General features: G+C 33.2%; 1 long non-coding RNA gene across 2 annotated transcripts; it reads right to left on the bottom strand.

Annotated features, from left to right (window-relative positions):
* Positions 1-129: 129 nt before the first annotated feature.
* Positions 130-21,755, bottom strand: LOC117107776. Of its 2 annotated transcripts, none has more exons than XR_004445284.1 (3): positions 21,582-21,755; positions 15,709-15,958; positions 130-325 (listed from the first exon to the last, which is right to left on the bottom strand). It is a non-coding gene; the product is annotated as an uncharacterized LOC117107776 (long non-coding RNA). The 2 variants fall into 2 exon arrangements; XR_004445285.1 differs by lacking the exon at positions 130-325 and adding an exon at positions 7,106-8,155.
* Positions 21,756-24,674: the final 2,919 nt, after the last annotated feature.

Below are 24,674 nucleotides of genomic sequence, written 5' to 3'. Positions count from 1 at the left end.
CGCTGGAAGGAAAAGGGCAACAGAAAACACATGTCACCTGATAAGTGATAACCAATCAGCTATAAGCAATTAATAAAATAATTATTAAAGGGAAAAAAAATCCTGATAATGAGCTTCGTTTACCTTTTCCTTAAGGATTTCCCGTACATAGTAGGCTTGGGATTTGAATTTTTCTAGCTGATTTTCCAAGATTATATAACGCTGTTTCCATTCATCGGCTTGAACATCAGTACACACACCATCACTTTCCATATTGATCGTAGGTCCACGGTGCACTGTGTTGCCCTCTGATAGTCAAGTTTTTATCAGCTCACAATATCTGAGACTAAAAATAAAAAGGGAAACAATTTCTCAATTTAACATTTTTATCTACATTTATTGGCAAATTCTATTAAACATTTCACCTAAAGGCCTTATAGTTATTTGTGGAAGACTTAAGCCATCTATCTGAACAAGTTTTGCAGCTACAGAAAAAAAATGCAGTTGGAGCAAATTATTATTTTTTTTTTTTTTAATAAGAAAGAAATGGAAACATGAGAATGTCTATAAATGGCTTATGAACTGTAGAGCTCATAGAAATAAAGTTTCTTTTAAAAGCATTGGCAAATAGGAGTTGAAACGGAGGAGAGAGCAGGCAGCTTAAGCCTCACAACTCCTCATCCCCATTATTAATACCCTGGTCATTGGAAAAGCAGAATAAAGTGCAACCTTCTTCACTGCTAGTCATACTGCATTGTGCAGAGACTAACAATACATTCAATGCCAAAACATCCTCCCAACTATTATAATACAAGTAGAGAGAGAAATATAGGTAAATGTTAACATAGACACAATGAACCCTTCTGCTAAGCCCCGTCTCCTGAATATTGGTGCTTTGATCCCATAAAATAATAGGGTAAATGTATGTAAAACGTGTGTTTGTGAAACAAGCGCGTCTGTCGGACACACGCACATTCCTAGCATTGTTCTCATTGGTTTGTTAAGTTTGAAGGTCTACAGGTACAGTGAGAGTTTGAACTGAACCGCTGACCGCAAGGTTGAGGAACCGAACTGCAACCGCTGTACATACCACATACACAATTATTAATTTAAAAGGATGTGTAAAAGATCTGCTCACACTCAACTGTACATATTTCTAAAATAACAACCTAGGAAAAAGTTATCCTTGGTTCAATTAACTTTGAGCAACCTTAACAAAGCACTAATTGGATTAACCTGCTAGGGTTCGGTCATTATTGACAATATTTTCACTTTTCACTTTTTCAAGTATATTAATTGTTCCAAATTCAATACCTCCAGTATCAGGGTGGCTATAAATATTTTGATTGTACCGATTTTTAACCAAATCAGGTATAATTCAAGAGATAGTTTTTGGTTAAATTAAAAGTATATAGTACTATTTATACACTACAATGTTTATAATTGCATATTGGCCATAGATTATCCTGCTAATGAATGCATAGCGTACTTGTTGACAACTGCAAAAATAAACAATTTTTCAGAAAATAATATATATATATTAACATCAAAAGTACTAATTAAAATCTACAATAAATTTAATAATATTTAAAATAATTTTGATTGGAAATTATTACTTGCAAACTAATAATTCTTTTATTCTTTTTTAATATATATTAATAACTGATTGCAAATCAAATTTCAATGTTAATTAAACACTTGTTAAATACCATTTAATTTGATTTTTTTGGTAGGGCGAGATCTATTTTATACCTTTATTTAAAGATCGTCAGAGGGTGGAAAATAAATATTAAATTTTGTTTTCTTATTTGGTTTTAAATGTTTTTGGCAAAAGCATCCAAATGAAGGAAAAAATAAAAATTAAATTTTATTAGAAAACATAAACAGTGTGATAATGTGATTGATAAATGTTTCAAATTTATATAATTAAGAAAGAAATATACTATATCTTATTTTTGGAGATTTCATGGCAGCGGCGGGTGAAACAAATATAAAGAAAAACTTTCATTTTTTCTGGAATTTAAACTTTTTCATGGCAGGGGATGCACTAATTGACCAAAATCATCATTATTGGTGGGCAATAGGTTCACTAAACAAGGTATAAAAAGTCTTGCATAGCATCTTAAACAATTTTCAAGAATGTTTAATTTACTTGTAATTACACAAATTTTGTGTAATCTGAATATTTACAATATAAGTAATTATTAATTTGATAGCTTAACATTTGATATAAATGCAGAGATTAAAGCATATAATATTATGAGCAATAGGATACTTTTACCATCATTAAATATAATATCTTAATTATGTACATAATTTAATAATTATATCTTGTGATGTAATATTATTCTTTTATTTAAAATTGTCTCCTTACCTTTCTCTGATTAATTTTAATTATATTAACTTAAATACTTTTTTTTATGAATATGGAAATCATGAAATTATTTTAAAATATCAATTTTAAATATCAGTTATTACATAAATTCAAATCAAAAGCAAACAATTTGCATTCCAATATTATTCAAATCAAATTTAAAATAAACAATGAGATCACAAAATTAAATAAAATGAAAAATCAAAATATTCAAAAGCAAAAAATCAAAATAAAACAAAAACAAATTAAACATCAAATATCAAGAATTAAGAACCAACAACTTAAAAAAAAAATCAAATCAAAAAATTAAATTCAAAATCAAACAAAATTCAACCAAAAAAAATCATAATAAAAATTTAAAAATTGAATAACTATTTATGTACTTTACTTACCGGCATATGGCACTAGATACCAGAGTAAAGGAATATTCAAGAGTATCTCACCAAAGATTAAAAATACATCTGATTACAGGAGTAAAGAGAGAAACATTAAGAGATCTATTTCACAGGATGCTTTCAATTAATTTGGTAGAAAAACCTTAAATGACTCAATCGTAGTCTCTACTCAAAGCAAGGGACACTGCGAGTGGCTCCAGTGAAATGATATCACATCACAAAAAGGAAGAAGCATCTCTAAAATCCGGACACCCGACCTAGCTTAAGTCACTCCCCAGATACTCAGCATGCAAAAACAACTAATTTCAACACTTTCAACTTCTGTAAAAGCAAGTTCATTTTCCCCCTTGTAACTAACACCGGGGACAAAAATGTGGTAGCACTCCTACGTTAATTAAAACGGTTATGATTTGAAAGCTGCCATCTCACTCAAATTTAATAAAAATCACCAATTTTGCAGTTCATTGAACTGATGAATTTACATACTGTACTTCAATCCTAATTAACAAAATTAAGTTAAAATTTTTTGGTTTCTATATCTAAAATATGTTTTTTTTTTAAATCCTAATGCATAACTACATCTTACATACATACCTACAACTTTACAAAATCTCTCTAAATCCCCTCACATAGGGTAGCTTATCAATGAATGCAAGAATTCCTTAAAAACAAATTTTTTAAATTTTATTTTGGACGGTTTATGTCCCAAGAGCACTTTTTGCATGCCAGGAACTCAAAAGTTCAAATGTAAAAAGATCCAAAACCAAAGGATGGATTACAATTTTAACTTTTCATACATTTTATTTAATAAAAAAAATAATAATTCTTTATTTTGTCATCATTCAAATTAAAAATAGGAAATTTGGGCTGGGCCCCTTGGGGACCTGCAGCAGCCCTAGTGCAGCGCCACCCGACTTAACTACAATATTCAAACAGTCCTTAGCCCGTCTAACTCTCAATATGAGGGATATTCGAGGAGCCAAGCAATCAGACCCCAATTAAAACCTGATGCTGGCTGGGTTTGAACCGGGTTCTACAGCACAAGAGGCAGATATCTCTCGGCCAACTGCTTAGCCCACAGCCCACAAACATATCCTTATGAATGAGCAAACTAACGTTAAGAATATTTTTTTTGTTACTTTTATATTTATAATCATAAGACAAAATATACACAGCAAATTTATTCAAGTAGTTGACACAATAAATTAAAGAGGGAAAAATTAAAATATAAAAACATATACATAAAATAAATGAGTGATAAACAATATAAAATTAGTAAAAAACTTATGAATAAAAATTAAGATCCTGTAATTCATGTAGCAGTTTCAGACGAGCTTATGACATCACAAAACCACTGGCGCTTACAACCGGTATGACTTTTTTAACCTACTTAACATCATCTGTTGGTTGAAAAAATGAAATGACATAACATTTCACCAATTAGCATGCAACTCAACATCAAAAGAAGAAAATTCATTATTCATTTATTAGTCATATAAATTTATAGCAAATTAAATGGAGTGCATTAGATGATTGGTTTAATTAATTTGCTTTGACCTACTTTACAGTGGAACCTCAATTTTACAAACTTTGATTTTATGAATTTATATGCACTGTATCTCACCAATGACATCATCCACGAATGCTATTGAGTATTTTCAGTAAATAATATGTCAATAAAAACCTTTAAAATTGATATGCAGAATTAAAAATTTTGGGCACACACTGCATCGGTCAAACTGACCCTCATCTAATAAATCCATTTCTGCTCTCTTTTAGAACTATCAATGCCATCTGCTGATTGCCGGTGGCAGCCTGGGCGGATCGCCATAAAAAACGATCTCTTGCGAATGCCTAGTCACGTTGCGTTCTATGTGGAATCTTGCAGGTGACAACCGTTGGCGTAATATTATGTCTGGCTTTAAGCTCCACTCTGAGTATGTACACATACACATATGTATATGTACATACTCTGAGTATGTACATATACATATGTATATGTACATACTCTGAGTATGTACATATACATACGCAGGCCTCTGCGATATATGTTTCTTGAGACACATGCTAATCTTACACAGATAGGCCTTCATACAAATATAGCAGGGGATAATACCTAGATTTTCCCATACATGCATTCCAATACATTTTATGTAATAATAAAATAGTGTTAGATATAGAATATAATAAGCATATTGTCATCACATCATTGTGTTAATTAACATTCTTGCCCTGGTCAATGTATCAAAAGCCTAGAGCATCTAGTACATAATGGCAGTAATCAGCACTCAGTGTTTGAGCAGGTACCTACTTCGACTACTGGGGAGAGAGAGGCAACAGTAGATACAGTACCTTGCCCAGGGGCATAAGGTTCTTACAAATGAATGTTTAAGCCTCTCACCTCAAGGCAGGGTGCTGCAAGCCCCTCTCATTATTTACTCATTCCCCCAGTTTCCCCCTCCTCAAAAAAAATCACAGTCAAGTAGTTAAAAAATAACCTTATTTTTCAAGTTAGCACCCCTCAACCGATCGTCGAGCCCCCATTTCACCTTCGTTCCCCATCAGCAAACCCCCCAACTTTAAGACTTCTAGATGTCACTGTCTCAAGGTAGAGAGCACAAATCTCAACTGATGCCTACAACTCCTATCATCACTTGATTTCAACCCCCTTTATAGCTTAATTTAGACTCACACATGGAATAAAATTCCTGCTTGTCAAGTAGACCATAGCCCTACTTTTAAAAAAGGGAAGGATGCAATTATGGGATGTAGAGTAGTGTCTGCAGGATCTTTTATCTTATGCTCTTTTTAAAGTTCAATAAACATAAGAGCGTCATACAGGAGTGGTAACTATAATTCAATTTTCCATCCTGAAAATTAGCTAAATAAGGTATAATATAGACAAGCCACACTGTTCGTAAATTTTAGCTTGTCTGATCCACTTAAAGTTTTCAATTAACATTAATTTAAATAAAATCAATTAATTAACTTTGAAGGATCCTTGCTTGGGATAGCGTGATGTAAATGCAATACTAATCACGATTTTTTTTTTATTTATGCAAATTAGTTCCTAGATTATAAGACTTATAGGCACTGTAGGTTGTAATTTTTCAAAGTGGTTACTTAATATTTTAATTTTTAAAATGAAAACTTAACTTATATAGGAACAATGACATCTTATGTGAATTAAAAATTAGATATCATCATACAGCCTTTGGTTCCAACAAATAATTTAACAGTAAGCTGTCAAGTTTAAAAACATGGTGATGGACAATGCGCTATCCATGCATACGCTGCCCCGATGGTCAGCAGCCAATACGATTCCATATGGAATGCAACACAATATGCGCGTGCAATAAAATATTTTCAATGACGATCCACTCTGTCTACAACCAACAATTAGCAGAAGGCATCTCGTCATTGGATTGATGGATTTATCGGCCGCTGGTTGTAAGACCAAAGTACGATATGGTGCCTGACTTTATATTTGATAGTACACATATTACTGGTTCAAATAAAACCATTAACTTTAATATCAGTTGGTTTTTTAAACAATACTTTGCATGTGTGCTCACCATAACATTTTGCTTCAATGTTTTATTCAACATTTCAACAAAAAAAAAAAAGATTCAACACGTCAAATGCAATATATATCGTACGTTCTCGGGTTTGACATCTTAATAGAGGGCAATACGTATTCCTCAACAAAAAATCTAGTTATCTATATATAAATGTCCTTCCCTTCCCATGTGTACTAATATGCAGCTGTACAGCATGTCAGTATATACATGTCTCAACGAAAAATAATCTCACCCCTTCCCATCACCCCTATCCCTGAGAATATTGCAAATTCATGGTATTCTCTTGTTGAACATGTTCAACTCAACCTTGTTCATCGTTCAAATACTGATAAGGCAAACTACGCCAAAGCAACTTTAAATAGAGGGGAAAAAAGGCCCTCAAAAGATTTGTCAATCCATCCCCTCCAGCTCCCCAGACATTTGCTATGTAAAAGGCAACGACATAAATGTTGTTCTGTTTAAGACTCATTACTGTGAGCTATTTATCATTTTAAATGATTAGTTTTTCAACATCACTTTAAAGCTATATGTACAGTAGCCCTTACAGTTAAATTGAATATTTTTAATTTATAAATTTGTGACTGTACATATTTACTTCCAAACAAAAAGAATTATATTACTATAAAGTATAAGTCCAGCTATTCTATACTGTCATAAAAAAATATAAATATATAACAAGAAATAAAGCAATACCAGATATTAGTATAATTGGTGTATCTACAGTATGCGTTTATTTGACATTTTTATTATTTAAATATTTACTTTCTACATTTCTTTAGAAACATTTATTTCTGACCTATGATTAAGAAAGCTGAACTCAAAGCAAATATGAACATGTGGGTATATATAATAGGGTATATCCCTATAGTTTATACAAGGTATATATATTGTAAAAAGATAGGTAAAGGAACAGCACTAAAGAATGATGACATTTTTACACTGCTATGTCTTTCTCAGGTAGTATATAAACAGAAAACAATTATCTACAAAGATAATGTATTCAAATACTATAATTAACTAAAAGATTTTTGCTACTTAAGTAGCCTATTCATTCATCTGAAGTACTAACTGTACTGATTTAAAAAGTACTTCAGAAAATACAATTAAAAAGTAAAATATAATTTAAGAAAAAGAGGATGAAATAAACAAATCTTTTAAAAATTTCAATTAATAAATAAAAAAATTAAATAATTAATAAAAAAACAAATAGATAACATTTTTAATTATACTTTAAAATGATGCTTGCCATTTTGAGATTATCATTTTTTCTTTTTTTATACATGAATGTACAATACATAATTGTTGACTGCTTGCCCTAGCATACAGTAGGCAAATCTTTCAAAAATTTTAATTAATAAGAAATAAAACTTAAATACCAGTATATACTGAAAAACTAAATAATACAATAGTAATAACATTTTTAATTACATAATAAAATGATGCTTGCCATTTTGAGATCATTTTTTTCTATCTTATACATTATGACTGTACAATACATAGTATGTACAATACATAATATGTACAATACAAATATTTACAATACATTGTTAACTACCTCACCGCAGAATACAGTATTGTACTGAAAATCAGGACAAAATGGATGGCCAGAGTAACCTACTGTAAACAGTTACAAAAGAAGATGGGATTATGAATAAAACATGAGAGTAAAAAATGAAAGAGTGGTATTATAAAAACGGATAATGTTTTTCATTGTTGGGTCACGTGTCAACATCCTGTCAGCTTTCGTTTCAATCCATCATTCATAATCTTCTGCGGTAAATTATTAATGACAGGAAAATCCAGTAATTACGCAAATTAGGTCATTTCTAAATCAAAAATTTAGAAAAAAAGACCAGAATTAATATTAACCAGGTTTCCTACTAAGAGCATGTTTTCATCTTAAAATTGATCATCTTCATTTGCTCATTAATTATTCAAAATAGCACTAATTGGCCAGCTAAAATTAGCATATATTTTACTAGTCAATCAGATTCGAGATTAGAATATGAAGGGTAAAATTATGAAAACAAACTGAGTCATTCTGTTATGTGATTGGATGTATGTTTTCATGACCAGCAACCAAGCATATATCCAACGATTTTATAAATGGATATTAATTATTCTAACTGAATTATGTGGAATTGGACATAATTTCTCACACAAAAAAAATGTTTCCGTAATTGACTAAACTGAAAAACAAGTTCTCAGATGAAAACAAAGATATCAAAATGATTTTAAAGACATCCAACAGTTGTGCAGTACAGTAGCCTGTATAGTTGTGCCAAATTATCCATCAAATCAAATTGTAGCAGATGCATGGAACTACTTGCCCCATGGTCAAAATTTTGGAAGCATACCAATTCATTGAATGACATTGCATTGCATTTGTATGTTTTATCAATCAACTGATTTGAAATGCTAATGCATTAATTATTGTAAACTGAATTATGTGAAATCAAACAGAATTACTCACACACACACACAAAAAAAAAATGTTACTGATAATTGACTAAATTGATATGTCACAAAGAAATGTACTTAACAAATTTATCGAAATTAATTAGTAAAGTGCTCATAGATTCACATGTTTTAGTCTACGTACCATCTTTACCAATGAACATGATTTGCTAACGGTAGTAGATGAAGGGAAAATCATGTGACAAGTTGCTTCATGGTCAACTTGCCTCGGAAGCACACCATTTCATCGAATGACATTAAATTCTAAGTGTCAATTTTGTCTCATATATATACAGTATCATTGGCATCTTTATTAATAAAAACTTATATATTAAATATTTTACATTAAGTCTTTTAAGATTAAAACATATTTTCCAAGGGATGTGGTACTGTCTTCACTATGGTAAAATATGGCCTATTATATGTGGGCTTTTAAACCTACAATTCCCACCAGATCTAAATATGTCCATCCATCTCTCAGTGCATACGTACACAATCTTTGATAAATAACATTTTATGGTTACATATGTAATTCATTAAAAGTACTAATACCATACAGAATTAAGTATTTTGATGGACTTTTTAAAACGTTTTGGCAAAAGAGAGGGATGTGTCACAACTGTCTCCAGACTTTCAAATGACAAAAGTACCACAGGAAATAACAAAGACAGAATGCTGTGAAAGAATTTGAGGATGGACAACATTTAAAAAACTCAACTTATTCAGAAACAACATGATGACAGACAAACTGGAAGACCACTTGTAAAAAGCAAAGACGCACTGAATTGCCAAAGTTATTTATTAAAAACGACTAAAATGAAATGATCACAACTGACCCAAACTGTTAGTTGTACACTATTTTTAAATTAGGTTAATTTCATTTCTTCAGTTAACCAGAGTCATTAACATGATGATTAACTGTGGTAAAATAAACTTTAACAAAGACCCCTTGCTGGACTTGTTGGACCACCTGTCGGCAAATTTCGGAACATATACCACTGGGTGAGAATACCATAATTCCAACTGCTACTCCAACATTAGGTATTGTACGTACAGCAATGCAATATGAATCAATGAGGAATTAATTAAATGATGCCTCCTAGGAATGGAAGGTTGTATGAAGTATCAAATGATATTCTTCCAATTATCGAGGTTCGTCTCTATAATACCATTTATATAGGCTATGCAATGTAGTAACTTCTGCTACAGGGTTTGGTTAGTGTATCTGTCATAAATTTCCGTGCATTTCACTGTGAATTCTACAGTATTGCATTAGCAATAGTATTATTGCATTAGCATTAGTATTACACTACAGATAGGTAGTTTTCGCCGCATGACGTTAACCTTAACTTTAATGTTAGTACCCAACATGCAGCGTGATAGATCCGCCCCTTTTTGTAAACAAATCGAAATACGCATGTGCAAACCCATAACTAACGTACGTCGAGCACGTAAAATCCTGAAATTAACGTACTCCGCAATGCAAGATGAATAAATTATGACGTCATCCGTTAACGTTAAGGTTAACGTTGTGCGGCGAAAACTGCCTAATATCCAATTGAACCCTTGGTGGACAGAGACAGCCTAACTAAAGTGAAATGCACAGAGGGAAGTTCAAACCCTGCACCCACAAAGTTGAATCTGAATCACAACCCGCCATGATCATTCACAATGTGCAATCTCCTTCCTGGTGAGTATCCCAAGTCATGCATGAATAACCAGCACAGGCCAAATACATTCAACATAGAACATTTGCTTCCTACCAGCTGATCAAGATAAATTGTGCATGGAGAGTGATGACAGATATACCAAGCAAACTGGCTGTTCGTACTTTTGTCACATCTACTTCCAGAATTGATTACTGTACACAGTTGACAATCAGTTTACATCAGGCATCAATACCACTCTTCTTAAATGAAATCAGGATATCCAACACATTACTACATCAGTATCAAGATACTCAGAAAGCGAAAGTATGAACCCATGATTTAAAATATTCTTATGCCTTGTCCAGACTACCAAATTTTATTTGATAAATACGTGTGACATGCCTAAACATGGTCATACTGGCATCGCATCATGCGAGTCAAATGGCCGAGCAGTTAAGGCAGGCGCGCCGCAACCAACAGCCATAAATCGGCGCTGGTTCAAACGGCACGCCCGCCTATGGTTCTGGTAGTAGAACAAGTCTTCTGTGATAAGGACTATAAACTGTAGGCCCAGTGTACACAATGACTTGTATTCACTATAAAGAACCCAGTACATCATTTGAGATGAGCAGGGGGACACCCCAGTGTACTGGTACAGTAGCCCCTGTGGTGGATGGCGTTGAGTTGCTGGTACCAGGTAACCAGGTAGCACAGACTCGAAGGGACCCTTAGGGATGAAGAAACAAATTCGTCGAGTTCCTAGTCCACATATAGCGCCATGAGCCGTAGTACTTGGTGGAAGGTGGAGCAGTTGCTTAAATATGGTAGTTCCAAATGCTTGCCTTCTTATCTCAGGGTTTTGGTTCAAATACTGTCAGGCCAGAAATTGTTCTTGAAACCAAAGACAACACCACTCAGACCATAAGCCTCAAGGGCACAACAATTGATGTCAGGGTTCAAAACCATCGGTGTGCAAGTTGTTGTGTCCTTAGGCAAGACACTACGCTTGTCTCTTTCTACCCAGGAGGACAACCAGCATATGCTAGGAGGTAAAAAAGGCTTGGCTCATCCTAAGTGTGGGAGGAGTGGTGAACCCCCCAAGCCTTGCACAGTCTGGTCCAAATGCCAAGGAAAGACATATGGGCACTCCGGCCTGACAGCCAGTGGTGTAAACTATGAGCTCTCACTGGCTAAAGCAAGTGCCCACGGAGCCTCAAGGGTCTGCCAGCAAATTCAAATATTTTTTTTTTTTTACAAATGGATAACCAAGGCCCTTTTCCAAGCCAAAGTCTTCCGAGTGATTGGGGCATTTTGATTTTTATTGACTTGTTTTGTTAATTATTTATTGCAATATGTTTATTAGTAATAACTTAGTTAAAATTAAGTATGCTTTTTTGGGGTCAAATCACAATACATATAATTATAGTTCAAATGTGTAAAAAAGGCATTAAAATGCGTCATAGAACCATGCGTCATAGAACCACTGAAAATGCAAGAGTGACCTTTCGTGGACCACGGCACCAGCGTCTGGGGCCCCTAAAGGGCCCCTGCCCTAGGGCCTCTGGCCACTTCATTACGCCACTAATTTGAACCCAGTACTTTAGGTTTTGACTTTATTTTTTTATTTACATACGCAAATCATTGTAATATTAAAAATAATAAATAGTACTTTTTCACCTTTCCAACTTTAATTGTTTAATGATGATATTTTAAGCTTATAAAGTGATCAAACGTTTTTGATAAACTTAAATCATTCTAGATGTTTTTCATATATTATTCATAAAATGAAAGTTAAAGGCTTATTTTGAATAAACTTACCATGCATCATGAGGTAGGGATGTTTGATTAGATATTTTATTTTTATTTTCCATCTTTTTGATGGTCAAACCTATAACAATGGATGATTGATTTATTTTTTATGAATTATCTCACCACACTTTATATTTCAATAATAAAATTCAGTATTATGAAGCATTAAAAAAGTGAAAATAATAACCACTAGACTTCATATTAAACTACAAAATCTTGCAAAAAGTCTTGTCTTGTCAATATTCTTATATATTAAATTACAAAATCATTTTAATTTAATCAGATATTAATTATTCTGATGTTCCACATTTCCTCTAAGTCTTTATACTCCATTGGGCGGTGAATTTTTAAATGTAATTAAAAAGCTGCCAAGTCACTCAAAAAAATGAGACAAAATATTGTGAACAGGGCAATTTCATTTAGATGTTTAGATAGTATAAAATCCATCTGTCAACACATCAGGTCTAACCTTCAATGGCATCAGCCTCAAACGTCCATTTTTATGAGTAATAGATATTAATATTTCCTTTAAATAATTTCTTAGCTTTATGGAAACAGTATTTAATGTATGGTAAACATAGGAGGTTCCTTGAAAATTCAATTAAAATTAAAAATAATAAATTAATAGACAAAGTTAAGAATCTTATTCAAAGAATATAAGAGCCTTAATTTGAAGATCCTTTAAAAATTAAATTTAACATTGAATAAAATTCAAATTAATTGATTACCAGATAAGTGTCTATGCAAAAAATATACAGTTAGAGCTATTTTATTAATTTTTTTTATGAGTCTGTTAATTGGTGAGGAATTTATTTATTAGCTCAATTATCAACTATCTTTATAAGAGATTTGGTGTTACAGAGTTCCTAGGTTTTATATTAGGGAGCTTTTGACTGAGAAAAGAACGTAGAATTAATTCACTCATATGTCACATGTGTCCTATTTTTAATTAATTTTGATTTTTAGGGCATATACGCAGAGATGTCATAAATGCATGACTGACTGACCGATTTTTAAAAATAAAGTACAGCCCTCATTCTGGCCTGAATATAGATTCAGCTATTACAACCATTCCAGATTTCCAACGCACAACGTTCTTATGACAATTACCTATGTTTTTCCCATATATGGGCATAATAATATCACACCTAAATATGGGCAGATTTCATGTATCTCTCACATAAAACCTGAAAGTGGTGATATAATCTTAAAATTACAAAGCTGCTTTTCAAAATCGCTAAGCCTAAGCTCTTAACTAATTTCTTAGAATAATATTTTTCAATCGGTGTAATTCACATTTTTATCTTTGTAACAACAATCTACTAGAACAAACATTTACAAGATCAAAATATTTTGGAGAATTTGAAGATAGCAAAGGAATCGATTTGAAAAACAAAATTTGCAAGAACCACAGAATGTTAGATTAATCTTGACAGTTAATTTAATTCAATTAGTGGCTAACGTGACCAGAACAGTTTCTTTGGCTGTCCAATCAGAAGCATATGAAAAAGAAAATTTAAACAATTCACAAAAAATAATCAACCAATTAGTGGACCTGTCCTGTAGGTTAGTAATTCAAAACTTTAAATTCCAGGGTCTTAGTTTGAAGACGTGGAAAATGCTATGATTTCAAAATTGGCGTTAAATAACTTCACTTGATCTTCTTTAGGATTTTCAGAAATTGAAAAAAAAATAAATAAAACCGAAGTCATGGTCATTGGGACATCTCAAAAGCTTAAAAAGTGTGGCGCTATCAACATTTCTGTGTCAGGGCAAATTATTTAACAAGAACAATATCATAAGCACTTCAGAGTCATCACTGATCTTTCTTTTACCTCACATATCACCAAACTCTGCAATAGATTAAATTCTACTATATCCCTTTTAGCCAGAACTCTTAAATTTCTCAACCAATCAACAGCTCTTCTATATCACTCCTTAGTTTTACCCCATATTAATAATAATAAGAAGATTAAATAAAGTGCACAAATCCACTGCAGTAGTGCTCAAGGTGCTACAGGAGGAAGAAACCAAAAATTACCATGAACCTTAAAGCTACAAGAAAAGAAACACCACATCATCACCGCACCGTTTACAGGAAATTTAAGGCACAGGGGCCGGCCTATTCATTACTCACAGTTGCTCAAGTAATGGGAGTATCTAACTAAAACAATTAAGCAAACAAGCAAGACAAACAAGAGGACTAGGAATAAGCAGTATTGACTACTACTGTATAGTGTGGGGTTCCACCATATCATCAAAATTCAAAAGCCTCAAAATAGAGCCATTCAGACAGTCCTTAAAGTTCACCCTCACACTCCCTCGAGTTCTCTTTTTAATACCATAAAAATCATGACATTTGCACAATGCATTCAATACCAACTTGGCTGCCTCGCTTTTAGGGCTTCCATCAATACTGCACCAAAATATATATGTCGCATGATGAGCAGGATCCATTCAAGCAATCGCCCCACAATATGTACAATTTAAAACGGCAATCATTTTATTTCCAGACCACATTGTGAAATATTTAAAGACTGTTTTAGTTATAAGGGTCCTAATTTATATAATTCTATTCCAAATTTTATTGTTTATGTACTACATTTGCTACTTTTAAACTAAAATTTAAACAATATATTTTGTAATTTTCTTTTAATATTTTTAATACTTTTTAAATTACTGTATGTTCAAACTAATAACAAATTATCTTTAATATCTGAATTTTATAAATTTGTCTGTAATTAAGTGATTCTTGTTTTTTACCTCATATATTGTTTGAGGGCCCTAACGATCAGCAATGATGGATGGGTCACCCTCTTGAATATGGTATTAAAAAATATATATATATATATATATATATATATATATATATCATGCTAAAATTTAAACATTATATTTCGGCTTTGATACTAGTTTAATGACCAGAATCTCTTTTTAACCTCCAAAGAATTGGGTCTAAATTGTTTGAAAACCGCTGCAGCAGAAACATACATTTCATTGAAGTAGGCCTACTGTACTATTATAAAAGTTGAAACATTCAAGACCAAAGTGCTGGCTAGCATAGACGATGATGATGGTAGTGACAAACTAAAAATTATAACAATGTCAAGACCTAAAATTGTAATACAATTTACTCTAACATTTCTACACTCATTATTGTATGTTAACCACAGCCATACAGTAATTGGAAACAGGTTATTCTGAAAGACAAAATAGCTATACATTTTCAATATGATTAATATTATTCACTTCATATTAACTAATGGTTTAATAACAAACATTGCAGTGTCACAAAACATTTCAGTCACAATAGAATTCACAATATTTGACAGAGAGAATCATAAACCAATCTCTTCCTAGATCTGCTAAAAATTAACCAATCAGAAAGGTAAACAACCAATGGCACGTTTGGAAAAAATATTGTATTCGCACACAAAATAAAAATTATTTATATACAAACTTACCAATCGTTTTATGAGATGCTAACAAGGGAGCTTATCCAGTAACCAAAGACAATGTCGCTTCTTCTTCACATCAACACTGCCTTGGGTTATCAATTTGACCTGTCATTCTCAGTGAGGGGCAGTCTGCTTGGAAATTTGCATTGAACGTGACAGCTGTGAAGCCGAAGTCGTGTAGTATCAATGGGTGTGATGGCAATATGATGCCTGTGTAGTCTGTACACCTTCAGGCCTATTGTGAATCGAGGTAAACCTTGTCACAAATAAAAATAAAACACTGGTGAATATCGATGTCACATGTACCATTGTTTTTTAGAAACTTTTATTCTTAAAAAAAATATAAAATTAAAGTGAACATCTAAAATTTAAAAATATTATATTCGAGTCGAATGGCCAAGCAGTTAGCAGGCGCGGCGCAAGCTATAGCCATAATATCGGCGCTGGTCCTAATGGCACGCTCGCCTACTGGTTCTGGTGGTAGAACAAGTCTTCTCAGATAAGGCCTATGAACCGTAGGCCCAGTGTATACAATGGCTCATGACAAGTAGTGGGATTACTGGGTACTGCTGGTACTGGGTTACCAGGTAGCACAGACACGAAGGGACATTTAGGGGTGAAGAAAGTCATTGATTGAGTTCTAGTCCACATATCAAGCGCCCTAAGCATCTTACATTAGATGGATATGTGTGCTATATAAAACTACACTATTATTATTTATTATTATTATTATATTCTGTCTGTATTCACATGTCATTTAAAATATTTTAATCTAAATATATTATGCTTCAAGTCTCATTAAATGAGGCTTATGGAGTGGAGTTGTTTTTAGGAATTGGACACCTGACCCTGGGATTTGTAGGCAAGCATTTAACAATCAACTATTCAACTCTACACATTTTTTATGAGCTTATCTTATTGTCAAATTCAAGTTGTGTCTCATACACTAGTAAAAATTATTATAAAAAGTTTAGATTAATGCATGAAAAAAGTGCAGTATGCTTTACAAAATTCAATTTCTCAATTAGCACTTGTCAAGAAACCACAATTAGGCGAGTTTCTACCCTCTCTTTCCACAGGTACTCATCGTAGTGCTAGGTGTAAAAACACTAACTTAGAATTCATCATGGTGCACAATACTTGTTTTGGCCTTTTGCACACAAACTGGAAAAAGGTTAAATCATGCACTAATGAAAGATTTTATATTAATAATAGGGGCCTATATTATTTGATATTTGTTGAATTTAAATATTTCATATTAGCTAATTGTAACCATAGGTCATTCAATTAAAATAAAAATTACAGTCAAAGTGCAACTATACCAGTCAAGGTAATTCAAATGAGATGTTTAAATATCACAATAGTCATCTATACATTCACAGAACTATTTCCTTTTATTAAATGTTTAAATTTCAGACCATCAATGCCAAATAAACATCAATTTTGATCTTGATACAAGTTCCCAAACATCAGGCAATGATATCTTTAATATCATAAACATATTTTTATTAATATGGATCACATTAATTTTTAATATTATTCCTTATTGAGACAGATTTTCACAAAAAACAACATTAACAAAATGTATTCAACATTTGGAATTGTTATTAAAGCAAGTATGACTAAATAATATTACCCTGATTTAATAAGTTTCCTTAATTGTTTTTTGCAAATTTATCATCATTGAGTTATATTCCTTCTTGGACATGACTTCCTCAAATAAAAAAAAAGAGAATGGATTCATTTACTGCAAAAATGAATACGTTTTTGCCAATCTGATATTGATAAATGAAAACAGCTGCTACTATAATAAACAGTCATTTCATAGATAAGATGCACTTTGTTTAGGGCATGATGACGGGCACTTCACAGGTTTTTGTCATATAATTTTATAGTGTGGATAGGTATAGGTGCATTTTTGTGTTCCATACAATTTGTTTATACATATTACAATATGTTACATTTTGCTAGATTTTTTTGTGTGAATCTCTTAATCTCTCAACTGGAAGCCGCTTCCAAAAAACAACACAGTAGTTTTGTTTGGTTACTCACCATCATTCTGAGAAATAAAATTGTAGCACCCTTGTTTTAGTCAGTCAACTCTCAATAAATATCTTTAAAAGCTTTTAAGTTAGACAATTATTTTAGTTCTGGATTTTAAGGAATATTTGTAAATTCTATTATGTCCTATATCCTCTTATTTTAGGTTGTTGAAAAGTTTAAAAGCAGCACTGCCCTGGTTTGGTTTTAGAGTTCAACAACCTATTCCCTACATCAGCAGGATTAATATTGCTAGATAAGCCTCTGAGGTTTATTGGGTTATTCTAGAAAATCACATTTAATACTTTATTCATTTTTCCTACAGTACCGATCACAGGCTCTCCAATTTATCAGGCATGCTGTCCATGAGATTATACCATGAGATTATCATGCAATTTATGCGATCATTACCTCATTTGTTACCACGGTGATGGAGCTGAGATGCACTCTCAAGCATGAAAAATCACTAAATGATTCCACCGCCCCTGTGAGTGAAATAGAACCATGTTCACACAATTCTGAACCTTGGAGAGCCGTGTTAAAACCGTGTGGAACCAATTGAAGACAAGTTGAACCAAGTAGGCCTACTGTAGAACCATGCCAAACCATATGCAACCATGTGCAACCATTTTGGAACGATGGAGAACAATGTTAAACCATGTGGAACCGATTAGAACCATGTGGAACCATGGAACCCAGTACTGTAGAATCATACTAAACCATATAATGCAAACATGTGCAACCATTTTGGAACCATGAAGGACAACGTTAAACAATGTTGAACCAAACCATGTGGAACCTAGAGGAACCATGCCAAATCATGCGGAAACATGGTTTTGGAATGTGATGTATTTTTTTATGAATATTGGCTTCTTTAAGCTTAATACAAGTATCAGTCCCTCTGCAATTACAGCAGTAATTTTCTCCGCCATTTGGCATACTCTATTAATTATATACAACCCTGGATATATAGGCCACTGCCTACATTTAAAAATAACTAGAAGTAAAATTGACAAAATGAGATCATGTATACAAATAGATGTCCTATATATTCAATTGATATTTTGTTGGCAAGTATATTTATGATATATAAAATTAAATTTTCATATTTAATTAACCACCAAATAATTTTGCATTAGAATTGTAAGCCTTTGGAGAATACAAGGAAATATAATTTTTTCTTCAATTTATTTCAACAAAAAAAAAAGCTGGAAGGGTGATTTGCCAAATTAACCATGTCCTTCAAAAAATATGCCATTATATTTTCCAAAAATTAGTTAACCAAAGTGAAATAAACATATCTAGTTTATTTTGGCTCTAAATATAGGAGCATCCACAACTAATACACTCAATAACGGAAATGTTGGAAACATGGAATTGAAACTGTACATTTGTACAGTAATTATGGTGACCTAACGAAAGGAAAGAGCGAATCAAACATATTTTGTTAAGCTGTATTGCCTTCACTGAATTTATCAGGGTTGCAGCTAAAGCTACTTGGCACCAATCGGCCTCCACGGAAACGCTCTGATTGCTATCTACCATAGATGATTATTTCATTATATAATACAGTACAGTACTGCAAAAAGGGTAGGATAGCTGCCTGAAACCCACGAGAGGCTTGGGCCACTAGATGAAGAAATATAATAATAAAAAAATGCCATCTGTTTTGGATAAGATCCCAAACTGTAATCTGGGCCCTGCCTCTTGACCCCAGTGATATATCTAGAAGGGTGTGAGGGTGCACAGGGTGCATTCCCCCAAAAAATTGAAAAGTTCAAAGCAAGAAAATCTCACTCAAGTAGTTAAAAATCAGCATATTTTGCAAGCTAGCTCCCCCTCCCCTATATATCAAGCTCCCACTTCACCTGTCACACCACCATTAACCCCTTCCCATGTAAAGATTTTTAAATACACTAGTGGTTTGCCACTTTCCTCCAGATTTCCTAGATGGGATTGGGGTGGAAAGCTCTAAGCTGACCGACCGGGGGTATATAAATGGCCAAATAATTTTTTTAAAAGCACTAGCATTTTTCGTTTTTTTCTCTGGTGACTTTAGCAACCTTTTTTGTATGACTTAACAGCACAAGTTCAACAACCTAGGTTGCATTTATTCCAAGTTTGGAAGGTTAATATTTCTATATACCAGTAACTGCAGTGTTACGTCACCATACCACATGATAATACTCCGTTGCTATCATTGCAAAATGGATTCAACCGGGCGCAATTTTCTCCACTGACAAACCACTGATCCCAATTTCTAACGTAATTATTAAGATGTTGTATCTTACTTTTTCTTTGTAAATTTTAATTGAAAATTTTAAAATGCCTATTTCAGAAAGCCTATGAAGTTATTCAGGCGTAACGGTAACCAACGTCTGTTGACAACAGAGAGCGCCATCTGGCGTCATGACGACACAACTGTGGTACTCTATAAGGCCTTGATGGAAACTCATGCAAATAAGATACAATGTATTCTATCATTCCTAAATATTTAAAATGATAACTTTTAATTGCACAAATTTAAAAAGAAAATATATTACTTGTACTGTATTAGTAAACTTTATCTCTGATAGGCTGTCAGAGGAGGGTGGAAGAAAGATTAGTTTCTTTTTTTTCCCCCATTTAGCAAAACATTTCGGCCAAAAGCATTTGGACGAGGAAAAAATTTAAATAAACTTTGTGTTAAATGAAATAAAAAAGAGTGTTATTTCAATGTACAGTACACAGTTAAATAATCACGCTGACAAAAGATTTATAGATTTCAGGGTACTGTAATGCAGGGTGTAATAAAAATAAACAACATTTTTACTTTATTCACTAAGGAAGGTGCACTACTACCAGGCAAAAAATAAGTTTAATATTTTTACAGTAATTAAAATCATTGTTAAACTGTAGCGGACAGTACAATATCACATGCCAACAGTCCTCATGTATGCCATTTTGTGGTTTGCACTACAGAATGTATGCTTAAAGAACAACTGGAGTTACGGATTCTTTTCAGAATTCTTTTTGTCATGTTTTTGGAAATAGAAACTGATTCCACTTTAAGCGATAAGTTGCTGAGTGCCACATTCATTATTGATAATAAAAGAATAAATAAAGTTTTATTTTTGCTGCTGCTGTCATGTACTGCCCCACTACTGTACAGTATACTGCATGTATAGAGGATTTTCTACTGTATAAAACTGTCTACAATTAATTATCAGGGGCAGATTTTTAGGGCAGTCAATAATTTATTTTTTTTTTTTCGTTTCTTGAAATTTGAGCCACCAAAGGTCCACCCCGGGCCTGATTATCCATAGTCTTAAAGTGAATATGCAAGGGTAGGCAACTATGCACATAGAACCACTATCGACAGAGGATAAAATTTCAATAGAAAGGATATATAAAAAAAACCTAATAATTTTTAATTATTAGGTTTTTTGGCAAGTACATGTACATCTAGCCCCTAGCTACTACAATGCCTGAAAAAATCCACTGACACTGACAGTGGAATGAACCGTAACAATACTAGGCCTATGCCTAGGCCTACTTCCTTACTTGGATTCTTGGAAAGATGAGGCCTATTATTAATATTGTGCGGCCCGTGATCTGATACTACTTTCCACCAACTTCAATCATAAGATTGAATGATGATAAGACAATGAACATTTCAGTATGAATGTAAACTATAATTATATCTATTTGACAATGGAGCTTGAAGTCGTTATGTGAGATAGGCCTACGCATGACTCTCGTGGAATGAAGTATTGGACTCACGAACAGGTGGTAACAACAATGCGGGAAGACCGGCATCTGCAGACACCAGGATTGGGCCTTCACAAATGATAACTTACTCTTCAAAATCCTTAGAACCAACTGTTACTTGATGATGTTTGGCAGGTGGAAGAATAAGCATACATCCCTGGTAACTGACATATAAAGAAATTAGATTATCAATGCGAATGTTGTCCTCTTCCTCCGTCTTCCCCTATCTATCCACCTATCTATCTCAGTCTATCTCTCGGTCCCTCGACAGGATTCAGCCAAGCGAAGCGAAACAACAATCAAACTTTAAAAGAAAAGTCAGCCAACCATATAGGGGGCGGTATTGTCTTTCTAGAGGACCTAGGATCGTGCACTACCTTGGTTTGTGCCGTTGCTTCAAAAGCATATCCTAATAAATAAACTAGAAATTGCAAATTGCAAGTGAAGTGCTGCGAAGTACAACTGCATATAAATGTTCTTCAAACAAAATAATTTATGCGAGTCAAGTGAAAATAATGAATAATAAAAATATAACAAATAATATGAGACACGACCCAACACTTCTCATTATTGGGTAACAAAGTCGTAATTTTTCATTTTTGTCAAAAAGTGTCTATAGTGGTGAATTATTGTTTAGGTTTTTTTTAATAAAGTTTCAAAAATTTCTATGTATGTGGAAAATGTAGTTGATTTCCAAAGGTTAGAATTTTTATTTTGAAGACTGCATGATCTAGGAAGTGTACATTTTTTTATGGGGCAAGTTCCCAAGGGCGGGTTTTCTAGGGGCGGGTTGACTGCCAAAGAGTGTTGCCCAAGTGCGAGCCAGCGTGTTATTTGATCACAAGTGCGAGACATCACAAGTGTGAGCCAGCGAGCCATGACGTCACGACAATAGATACGAGACGTTAACGAGTTGTGCGAGGTATCGGCTGAGATTAGTGGAGTGCAATTCAAAAAACTATAGGTCTAATAATGAATTATTGTGATGTTAAATATAAATGTTAGCTATTAAATAGCGACGTCGTTTTTCATTGGGACCTTCGTCCCTTCAAGGCTAGGCCTATACCATCCTAGCTAGTCTAGGCCTAGAGTAGGATAAGGCTAGCGCGACATGCGGACGTTGGTACGAGTAAGAGTCTACAAACGTCGCCTAAATTAATTGATTTTACCCGGCAGAACGAAAGAAGGAAACTCCGCTTTTCAGTCGTCTTAGGCCCTTGTTTTTTTGACAAACAATGACCTTTCAGAGATCAAATTGCTGTCAAGAATATGAATTGGCTGCTTCGCGCAGCAATTAATTAATTTAATTTAATTAATAAATATTACAGCGCCCTAACACAATCAAATGTTTTAATGTTACAGTTTCACACCACTGGATGATAGTTATTACAACGGTTATCAAATTGAGTCGCAAAATAAATTTTATATCATGATAAAATTTGATAGAGAGTACATTTTAAGTGTCATTTCAACATTTTACTTAATTTTGTTTACCAGTTTGAGTATAAGTGTTTTAATGTCCCGGAAAGTGGGTCGCGGCAACTTGCCTGAACGCTTGTTTGGGTCGTGGGCCAAACAAGTTTGAAAACCAGAAAAAAGTTTGATGGAAAATGTAAATAAGAATTCAAATGCTCTTTTAAACAGCTTTCTATAGGTAGTACCGGTAGATACAGTATGCAAATTGTCCCCGACCATTGCAATCGTTACCGTGTTCAATTAGTAGGCTAGCGATTACATAGTGTCAACATGATATATCAAATGAGAAACATTAAATTTTTCACTGAATAATTGCAGAGTGATTAAATTCAAAAATACATTCAAGTAGGAAATATCAAAATACTGTAATACTGGACATCACGTAAAAAAATTAAGGAAATGATTTTTACGACGCCAACAGTGATACAATCATTTTATTTATAAGATCACGTTATTGCCTGACTAGAGATTTCCTATATTTACATAGGCCTTCACATCATTAATGTTTTCCATGTCGTTCCATCATCGTCGAAAATAGTCATAAAAATGATGATGAAATGAACTCAACAAAAATCTAATGGGAAAAAAAAGAAAAAGGGAGGTGTCAACTTAGAATGGTCGATTTTATATCTCTCGGGAAATCCAATAAAAGGTTGTTTCACGTATCATACTTGACATCCTCGTATCTTTTACATATCATACTGAATAATTTGATGTTTGTCTAATACAAATACTGTAGTCAAAAAATGTGTTCACGCACAATCGAATACCTTGTCGGCCGTTTTGCCAGTGTAGGTGGATCCAGGATCATTTAAGCCTATGTCCGTGTGGTGCAAGTGGCAATCAAAATGGTCATAAGTTGGGCGGGCCGGGTTTCATGGTTCAAGTGGGCGAGTTTCGGGGTGTTGTTCTACCTATATAAGACTTTCGTATGTTTTCCTTGGTGTGCTTCGCAAAAAAGGTAGGTATTCACCATTCTCTGTATTCACACCTTGTACGCGAAATGTTATTATAACATTCGAACGTTGTGGTTAGGTTATATCAAACAATAACGTTAACATGAAGTTGCAGCAACGTTATTTTCAAAAATTACAAATTACGTTATAAATACGTACATCTATGGTTATAAAAAAAAGAAACGTTTTAAAACAAATTGCAACGTTATTATAATGTTATATATATAGGCCTATATCGTAAAATTGTTAGCTGGTTATACCCTCAGTGGCGAATTTAAGTGGGGAGGTGGGCAGTCGGTCTGGTGATCCCTTAAATTTTGAAGAAAAACAAATCCATGGATTCTGTGGACCTAAGTTGACGTCTTCATTTAACTTGTTTCTACAATGTCATATAGGGAAATATATTTTTCGACTTCATAATGAACGAGCCTCAGTGCTGATGCCTAATTGTCACTACTAAGTTTTATTCGAGAAACCAACCGCTACACTGTGTTGCACTGAGCAATTAGAAATAATTTTGGCAAATAATATATTGAACGCCTCATAAAGCGCTTCACAATAAGCTGTTGCAGCTGTCAGTAGAGAAACGGATGTAATATTAAACATATTTACTTACATAACATTCGGATCGAGTTAATCTATGATCATGATATTAATATTGATAATATAATGCAACTAATTTAGCCTACTACAACTGTCAATTTAAATCGTTGTTAAACAGGCGAAGTCGAAAGTCTACTTAAGATTGTC

The sequence above is a fragment of the Anneissia japonica genome, unplaced genomic scaffold, assembly GCF_011630105.1.
Source record: "Anneissia japonica isolate Jap-2015-1 unplaced genomic scaffold, ASM1163010v1 scaffold287871_len1641731_cov197, whole genome shotgun sequence".
NCBI classification, from domain to species: Eukaryota; Metazoa; Echinodermata; class Crinoidea; order Comatulida; family Comatulidae; genus Anneissia; species Anneissia japonica.
This window is presented reverse-complemented; position numbering and strand designations above follow the sequence as displayed.